Source organism: Musa acuminata, chromosome BXJ2-4 (genome assembly GCF_036884655.1).
Source record: "Musa acuminata AAA Group cultivar baxijiao chromosome BXJ2-4, Cavendish_Baxijiao_AAA, whole genome shotgun sequence".
In the NCBI taxonomy this organism is placed as follows: Eukaryota; Viridiplantae; Streptophyta; class Magnoliopsida; order Zingiberales; family Musaceae; genus Musa; species Musa acuminata.
In genome coordinates this window covers 3,079,184-3,088,549 of record NC_088341.1, presented here as the reverse complement: position 1 = coordinate 3,088,549, position 9,366 = coordinate 3,079,184, and positions in this window count along the sequence as shown.

The window sequence follows — 9,366 nt, the reverse complement described above, 5'->3', positions numbered from 1 at the left end:
CATCTCTCTTCAATGCTCACTTTTTTAATCTTTAAGAGAATAATGGCAGGGCAATTTGGATGGCCTTCATGGCAACCGCTGCAGCCATGCCTATATCTTAGGATGGGATTTGGGCAAAAAGAGGGAATATCTGCGGTCTGTTCTTGTGATTGACAAAGATAAATCTGAGCTTCCTATTTCTTATTTCATAATGATTCTTTTGATTATTTTGACCATTTGAATGTTTAAAATCATTTAATGCCTGATCAAGGTTTACTACACCTGTTTTCTCCATTTCTTTCTTTTCTAGGATCAATTATTTTTAACGTATTCGTGGCATATTTGTTAAGTTGTGTTATTCTTTCTGAGGATTGGATGGAGTCAATATAGAAAAAAAAAGTTATTTGTTAAACAAAATGTTATGTTAATTTGATTTTTGTTTCAGTATTCATTTGACATTCTTAAATGTTTACATGTTTTATGTGCTTTCATAATTTTGTTTCCAGTTTTTTTTGTTCTCTGAGATTTGCATCACTTTAAGCTTGTATGAGAAGTTTACATGTTATCTTCAACTTTATGTTAATTTTAATACTTTTAAGGATTATGATCACATTGTTAAAAATCATTTTGAGAAAAAAAAAATAGCACTGAGGTTGTACTTAAAAATCATGTTTAGTACATCAATATTGTTTGAAGCAAAGAGGCATTTAATGGAGAGCGCATGTAGTTGTTAGGATTGTTATTGCTATTTTCGATATTTTGTTTCTTTTGTTTGCCATTGTGCTACTAGTTGTACTTGGTTATTCAGAGCTTGTATGATATGCCTCATACAACAAATGATTCCTTGTACTGTTTGCACTTATGTTTGTTCAGGTAGTAGGGATTTGGATTATGTAAAACGATCATTGTCTGCTGCAAACAACATATCATTCTCTAGTTTTTTCCTTCCCTTTTAGGATTCTTATTTAGTTGATCTGAAAATGTGGATGGTTGCATCAAAAGATAGAGATATATTGGTTTTAGCAACATTTTGGCATTTTATGGATGTTTTCTAGTAAGTGTTTTTCTTTGAATGATCGTATTCAATTATGCCACATTAGGGATTGTTTTGAACACATCCATGACTGAATGTGTAGTGATGAAACTTAGGAAAATAATTCATCGAATTTATTGTTTGGGTTTACATACAGATGTTAAATTCCACTCCCTCATGATTGTGCAGGTGAGTTAAGCTAGTTCGTGTATTACATTTATTATTACTACAAAAGTAATCTCATATTAAACGCACCTCTTATCATCCATATCATGTGGTTGCTATATAATGGTTTGTGTCAAGATGTTTGATCGCCTTAGGATCTCAAGAAATATTATTTTGTGCATTTTGTTGAAATGACGTCTGGGCATATTGTGTGACAATAGAGGTCTTATTTTACAATTAGTTATGTTATGTGCACATGTTTGATATTAGTCGGGCTCGTCAATTTCTCGGTGAGAATTTTTGTGCTACCCTAATACCGTTAGAACTTAGTATGGAGTTTGTTGTGTGCTATACTTTGATATTGATTTGGCCTTATATAGAAGTTACGCATTGACTATAGTATTGAATGAAATGTTATTTGGATGAAAGAGCCTAGATAACTTTAAATAATAACAGTTATTTGGATGAAAGGCGGTGTGGGGAGTCTTAGATTTGTCATGGATAATTGCATATTATCCCCTTTAGTTGATTAAGATTAGCATCTCGATCTTTATATTTTAAATAATAACATTGAGATTTTTACTTATGAAAGTAAAACATTTAAACCTTAATTCTCTTTATGTCATCAATTTTGTCATGAATGGAAAGGGTAAAAGGAAAATTTCATTTAAGCTTTCCTCCCTATGGACAGCAGTGGCATCGGTGGGGTGTGAGGCCGACAACGTTGGTGGCATGAGAGTCTAATGTCTGAATCTCCTTTGAAATGCTACTCTCGTGTGCCTTCAGTTGCGCAACAGACGACACACTAACGACAATGTCGGCGGCGTATGAGGTCGATGCTCGGATTTCCTTTGGAATGCCATCTCGTGTGCTTCTGGTTGTGTTGTGGATGGCAGACCAATGGTGGTGTTGGTGATGCATGAGGGTGGCATTCTAGAAGAGATCCAAGCATTAGTCTCATGCACCATTGATACCATCGTTGGTTGGTCGCCCGTAGTGTAGGCACGCAAGGCTAGCGTTCTAGAGAGATCCAGGTGTCAGCCCCACGGCTTATCGATGTCATCATTGGTTTGTCGTCCGCAATACAGTTAGAGGTGCGCAAGGGTGGTGTTTTAGAAGAGATATGAGCATCGGCTTGATCTTGGACATTGTCGTTGGTCTGTTGTTTGTAGGGGATGGAAGTTTATATGAAATTCTTGGAAATTGATTACCTTATTTGTTAACTTTTCCACTATCACCCCAAAAAAAACCAAACTCTAAAGTTCTCGGAGTATGATTAACCTTTCTTTTTACGGTTGACAAGATTAATCCGAGCCTCCCATTTGTAATTGTTTAATTGTTCTTTCTTTTACCTTTACCCATTTCATGCCTGATTGATATCTACTATTCTTGTTCTCTATTTACATGTGCTTTTTCCCGTGTTTTTTCTTTTTTAGGAATGTTGTGATGACAACTTTTTGAAAAGTTTGGTGCGAGTATTATTATTTACTTGTCGGTTTAAAACTTTTTTGTTTTGTGGATTTTGCTGAAAAAATCCTTGGTAACTATTGTTTACCTTATGTTCACCATCAACATGTTAGGAGTTTTTTCATGCTGAAATAGTGATAAAAAACATGTTACAATGTTAGTTTAAAAATCATAGGGATTGCGTGGCCGGACGAAAAAATTACTTTTGACCGAATCAATTTACTTATTAAATCATCATCATTTATAAACATATCAAATTCATAATTATAAAATTTAGGCCAAATTGGTTGGTTGGTTCTATAAGAATCAAGAATTGGACTCTTGATCAGCTTGATCTATAAATCTTTAATTTTTTTTAATGTTTTTACCAAAGTTTCTTTAATTGTTTATTGTAAGAATAAAAAAAAATGCTATTATATATATATATATATATATATATATATATATATATATATATAATTCTTTGTTTCCTTCGACATGTCTAATTTCTTGTTGTTGCCTATTTGACCAATGTTCTTTATATTTATTTTTATAATATTATTTGTATAATTTGTATATGTGTATGTGTATATTTATGTGTATGTGCAGTGCATGTATATATTGTTTTCTAACCACTTGGATCAACTTGGCTTTGTAATCTTTTCAAAATTATATATATATATATATATATATATATATATATATATATATATATATATATATATATCTCTCTCTCTCTCTCTCTCTCTATATATATATATATATATATTCCTGTATTACTTGATTTCTGATATTGTTACGGTTGATATCTTTTTAATGTGTTCTTAGATTCTAAGATTTTTGTTTTATTTGGTTTTCAATTTTATAAGTTTTTAAAACAATTTTAACATGACAAATAATTTTGCGTTGTTATACTTTAAAATATTTTTAAAAATTATGTCGGATAAGTTGATCCATTGGTCTAATAAAGGGACATTGTCTGATCACAAAATTAACAAAATGTGAGGTTGAAGAAGTATAAAAGAGATGAGAGAATAGTGCATATACCACATATCTCGTCATAGTTTTAAGGCAACACAGCTTTTGAATTGATTATAAATTCTGTTTTTTGGCCTGTGTGCTGTTTCTGCTTTAAACAGGTTGTGCATCCGACCCAAAATTTGTCTCAGATCTTTTCAACCACCAATCATCCGCAATCATCTTGATCAGATGCTTCTCGCTTTCATGAAATAAAATGCAACTAGATCGAAACTTGATCAGAATTATTCTATACCATACAACACACCCGTTTGGATCTTGGAGTTGCTTCATAAGTCGGATGCACAACCTGTTTAAAGCTGAGTCATCCGGTTTGCGTAGAAACTTGTCACTGTAGAAATTTTTCTTATGTAGTCAAATTCAGTCAAACTGATTTTAATTCTTGGCTAATATTTCCATAGGTAAAATAACACTAATAAGTATACTATACCTTGCTTCTAGCCTTGCTTTACTTGCTTATGAGCCTGACACTGCTTGCTTTGAAACCAACACTATTACTAAGAATAATTAAATAAATGGGACTACCGCGTCACATTATACGTTACTTGGTGGGAAACCAACTACCAATTCTGAGGCTTTGACTCCCCTCTCTTAGCCCGGCACTCCTCGATTGAAGTCTGGAACCCAACATACACAATCAGGCTCTTGCCTTGCCTTCATTCTGTATGGAAAGTGATTTTATGAAGGGAACTAGGTTGAAAAACAGCAAGTGATTTTGAATTGAATTAAAGCAATGGAACAGCTCTACTTTGGATCTTAATTAAAGCAAACAAACAGCTCTACTTTATTCAGAGATAGGTCGGTCGGTTGGGCAGGGCAAGCTTATAGACGAGGCCGGGCAAGCTCATGGACTGACTTCCATCCCTGTTCGCTCAAGCTTATAGACTGACTTCCATCCCTGTTCGTTGTTGTTCGACTTGCCGTGGTAGGTGTGTTTACGTTCATTGACGTCGACGTTGACCCTAATCAACATTGCCCGGTCCGCTCAAAGAATTATGGGCACATGGTTGCTCTAGCTCTAGAACGAGTGGGTTTGGCGCATGGTTGCTCTAAGAAGGAAACTTGCAGAATGATTGTTTTGACTTGAATAATTAGTGGTTATGCTTTACGGTCGCATGGTAGTTATAGGGTTTCGTCCGAAGACGGAGTTACCCTACGTTAAGAATCAAATAGGTAGTATGTTACCCTACGTTAAGAATCAAATTAGTAGTATCAATACAATATAGCACATGGTCAATGCTGACCAGGCTGCTCTCACCATGTTCACAGCTGCATGGGGAGGAATCTTGTCTGTGTCATTGGGGTCACTGAGTGGTAGAAGTGAAAGAGGGAAAGCTGCCATGAAACAACCCTCAGTTCATGCACACAGAATGAGACATTAAAAGGTGGAGAAAAGAAACTGAGTGGGAGGAGGATGGTGTGCAGGCAAAGAGGAGGATGGTGTGTTTTTTGTTTCGAGGGATGGATATCATAGATCTCTGTTTCGAGGGATGGATATCATAGATCTCTCTCTCTCTCTCTCTCTCTCTCTCTCTCTCTATATATATGTATATATATATATATATGTATATATATATACATATATGTATATATATATATATGTATATATATATATATGTATGTATGCATATATATATATATATGTATATATATATGTATATGTATGTATATATATATGAATGTATATATATATATATACATATATATATATATACATACATATATATATATATATACATACATATATATATATACATACATATATATATATATACATATATATATACTCTTGATCCTTTCTCTTTTCTCTTTCTTAGATACATATTACATAACATTTTTAAAAAAACGTCTGTTTCAGCTCCTAGCAACAAAATTTTAAATAAAAGTAGCTTAGAAATGGTCAATCTTTATAAATGTGAATTAGTGCTCTCAATTAGTGCTTAGAATCAAATACATATTACATAATCTTTTTAAAAAAACGTCTGTTTCAGTCTTTAAAGCTCTCAATGGAGGTTTCAAAAAACTAGTAGAGTCCAGCTTTCATATTAATATTTAGAATAATCATTTGTTTACATATATTCCTCGATAAATGGTCAATCTTTATACTTGTGTATTGATATAATGGAGTATCTGAGCTTTTGGAAGGGTCATTGGAATCTTTGAGTTCCTTGAACCTTTTTCATCCTTCACTTATTTGTTAGGAAAGCAATCGGCACTAAGAAGGGGGGGGGTCATCCTTCACTTATTTGTTAGGAAAGCAATCGGCACTAAGAGGGGGGGGGTGAATTAGTACAGCAGTAAAATAATGTCAGTTTAAAAACTTTCGTACGATAATAACTGTTTCCGACGAAAAGTCATTTCGTAAAGATAATAACTTTGAAAGTGTATTCATAAAGATAACTAGAATGCAGTAAGCACTTAAAGAGGTTTGTAGTAAGGTAATAGCAAGAATAAATGCAAACCAGAGAAGACGACAATTTATAGTGGTTCGATCAATCGTGACCTACATCCACTCCTCCGATTTCTCTTCCATCGAGACCACTAGCATCCACTAGAGGCCTTCCTTCAATAGGCAAAGGCCAAGCACCTTTTACAACTCAATTCTTCTTTTACCGGGTATAGGAGATAACCCTTACACCCCATTCACTCCTCTTTCAAATTATTCTAACACTTAGAACTAAGAGAGGAGCTCACACAAGATTACAGCAACGTTTCTATACTTTTTTACTCTCAATACTTGTAGTTTTTAACCATTGATGAGAGGGGTATTTATAGGCTTTAATCAAACTTGGAGCCTAAAAATCTCATCCCGAGTTCCCCGGGCATGGGCGGTACCACCGCCCAGTGTCAATTTGGTTGACACAGTCCTAGTCTGGCGGTACCATCGCCTGGGAGGCTGTGTTGGGTGGTACCACTGCCCAGACTGGCGTACCACCGCCTGGCACCCTGTTAGTGGCGGTACAACCGCCCAGACTAGCGGTACCACCGTTTGACATAGTCTCGAAGACTGTGCCACGATGAGAATTCTTGGGACACTATTTGGGCTTCTTATTGGGCCCAACACAATTCTTATATGGGCCTAGCTGACCCTTAATTGGGTTGGCCCAAATCGAAGCCTAATTACGTGCTAACTACGATTCCTAAGACATATTCTAAGCTAAACACGTTCGTAAGTCTTGGTTCTTCTAGCGATCTTCCGACGAACTTTCGATAATCTCTCGGTAATGTTCCAACGAACTCTCGGCAAGCTCCTAGACTTCACGACGATCTTCTTGGCGAGTTCCAACGAACTTCTTGGCAAGCTCCACGACTTCTCGGTTGGTTCCGCCAGAACTTCTGAACTCTCAAACTCCCAACGATGTCGCGTCCTGGACTCCGAGACTTCATTTTGCTTTATGCTTTGCTCTTATAGTTAATCCTGCACATGTAAAAATATACTTTAATTTAGATAATTAATATTAAGCATTAATCAAATTGTCCGGCATGTCATTGGTCATATTAAGCATTAATCGACGCTTTGTTCGATTCTTCGGTGCATCGTCCTCTCTTGCGGCCTATTGCCCAATCGACCAGTTGACTCCGTAACTCCGATATCCTTAGCGTAATATCCGCTCTTCTTGGCCCGATTCTCGAATCTACGACTCAAAGCCTTTTATCGATACGTCAATCGATCCACCGGCCCGACGTTCAATCTTCTGACATGTTCCTCCGGCCCAACATGATTTTTTCTGTTTTAATTATCTCATCCTGATCGAAGTATCCTACGTGACACAAAACGTAGATTAAAACATAAACACATATCAATTGGTTTCATCATCAACATACGATATTCAACATTATTAACTTGATTAAAAATATATATTCCTTTTAAGAACTAATTATGATCTTTGGATTTGATCTTTTCATCCTTTATGTATTATTGTAACCCAAAGTGTTTATACTTGCAACATCTCGGAAATATTTAATTATAATGACAAAAGAGAGGTTGGACGATAAAGTGGATAAGGTTTCTTCGGAAATCAAAACTTCTCTTTAAAATTTTTATGGGGGCCTCCCTACCTCACCTTGGTTTGCCAAGATTTTTAACTCATATTGGCAACTATTTTAATATATATTGTAATAGCAATTTTTCTTCCTTCGGCAATTGGCATGTAGGGTCTTAGATTACTAAGAGGCATGACCTTGACAAAGATTCTACAAGTAGATTACTTGCACTACTAATTTTCTATGGATTAGTTAGAAACACCAAAATGAAAGCCACTTTTGCAATCACTTTGTTAGCAAATGGCTTAGAATCCTATGACGAGAATCCTTCGCTTGTTGAATTTGTGGATTTTACCTCACAAATGCACCTGGATGACTTTTATCATACACCTTTATCTTATCAATTTTCTCTAGAATACGTTGCTTCCTCGGTATTTTCTATTGCAATCGCAAATTTGAGTTTCATTTTAAGAGATGTAGATGGAAAAATTCTTTAGGCATGATGCAGAGTCCTTACAATTTCATTCAGCTCTTGAAGGAGAATTTCAAGTAATATTGTTCGGACTTAAAATGACAACTAGGATTGGATATTGTAATTTATGGGTTAATTATTTAAAGCTATCAAATTTTTGAACAAACGCGAAGACACTATCCTTTTAATAGTTTGTTGGTTGACAATCAAATAAACAATGTAAAACGATGTTTTTTTTATATTGAACCCAAAACAAGGATGCTCATTAGGCTATAATCCACAATGTTTTCAATTCTTTGAACTATTAGGACTCCAACTATAATGTATTCTTTGGCATCTTGAATGCCAATAGCTTAATGCAATATTTTTTCTTTCGTTTTGTTAAAAGAAATCAAATTTATAATCAAATTTATAATCGATCAATCGATCTGGTCTGGATTCAGCTAAATCTTGGAAGGTGAGCTGCAATGGAACGACTTCATGGGGTTTGTGGTGCTCGGTGAGGATGGATGTTGTTGACTTATAAATGATCCGCAATTTCCAACCTCACGCAAATACAAGATGACACCGAGGAGGCCACAATACAGAATCATTTTTGGATTTATGCCATAGATCGATTTCGGGAGGAAGATTGTTGGCTTGACCTTATCAAAACTTAAATTAATTTTTTTGGTAGCGTTAAGTGTCCTAGATCCGTTGTCGGTGGGTCGACATTTATACCTCTCCCCAAGGGTCGATCACACGCAAGTTGTCAATGACCGTCGTACTCTAGGCGATCGGTTAATCTACTCCGGACGACACAAGCCAATTATTTCAGTTCTGCACCGTGTGGGCTTGCTTTGTACGATCTTGGACACAGTCCTGCTTCCCTTCGAGATCTTATTATGTGTATATGCCACGTCGACTTTGAGACACTACGTTGATTCTGAGATGATTGTCGGTTGTCGCTATGGGGTGTAACCAAAATATTCTTTATCAGGATCTTCTTCTATCCGGTGAATCGGAAGCTTCTCCATCTCTTAAGAAGGTACATCTTATTTTTATTATTGAGATTATTTGGTTCACTGTAGACATCAAATGTAAAAATAGATAACTCTATTTTTCTTTTTAATGTATTAAGACAAATTGTTTTATCTTAAAATTCAGAGCATACTAAATCAATTTTTTCTTAATTTAATTTGATTTAGACCAAATAACGGAGAAGACTTAGAAAGTTGCCAATGAAAATTGCAACTATTTGTGTTTGACA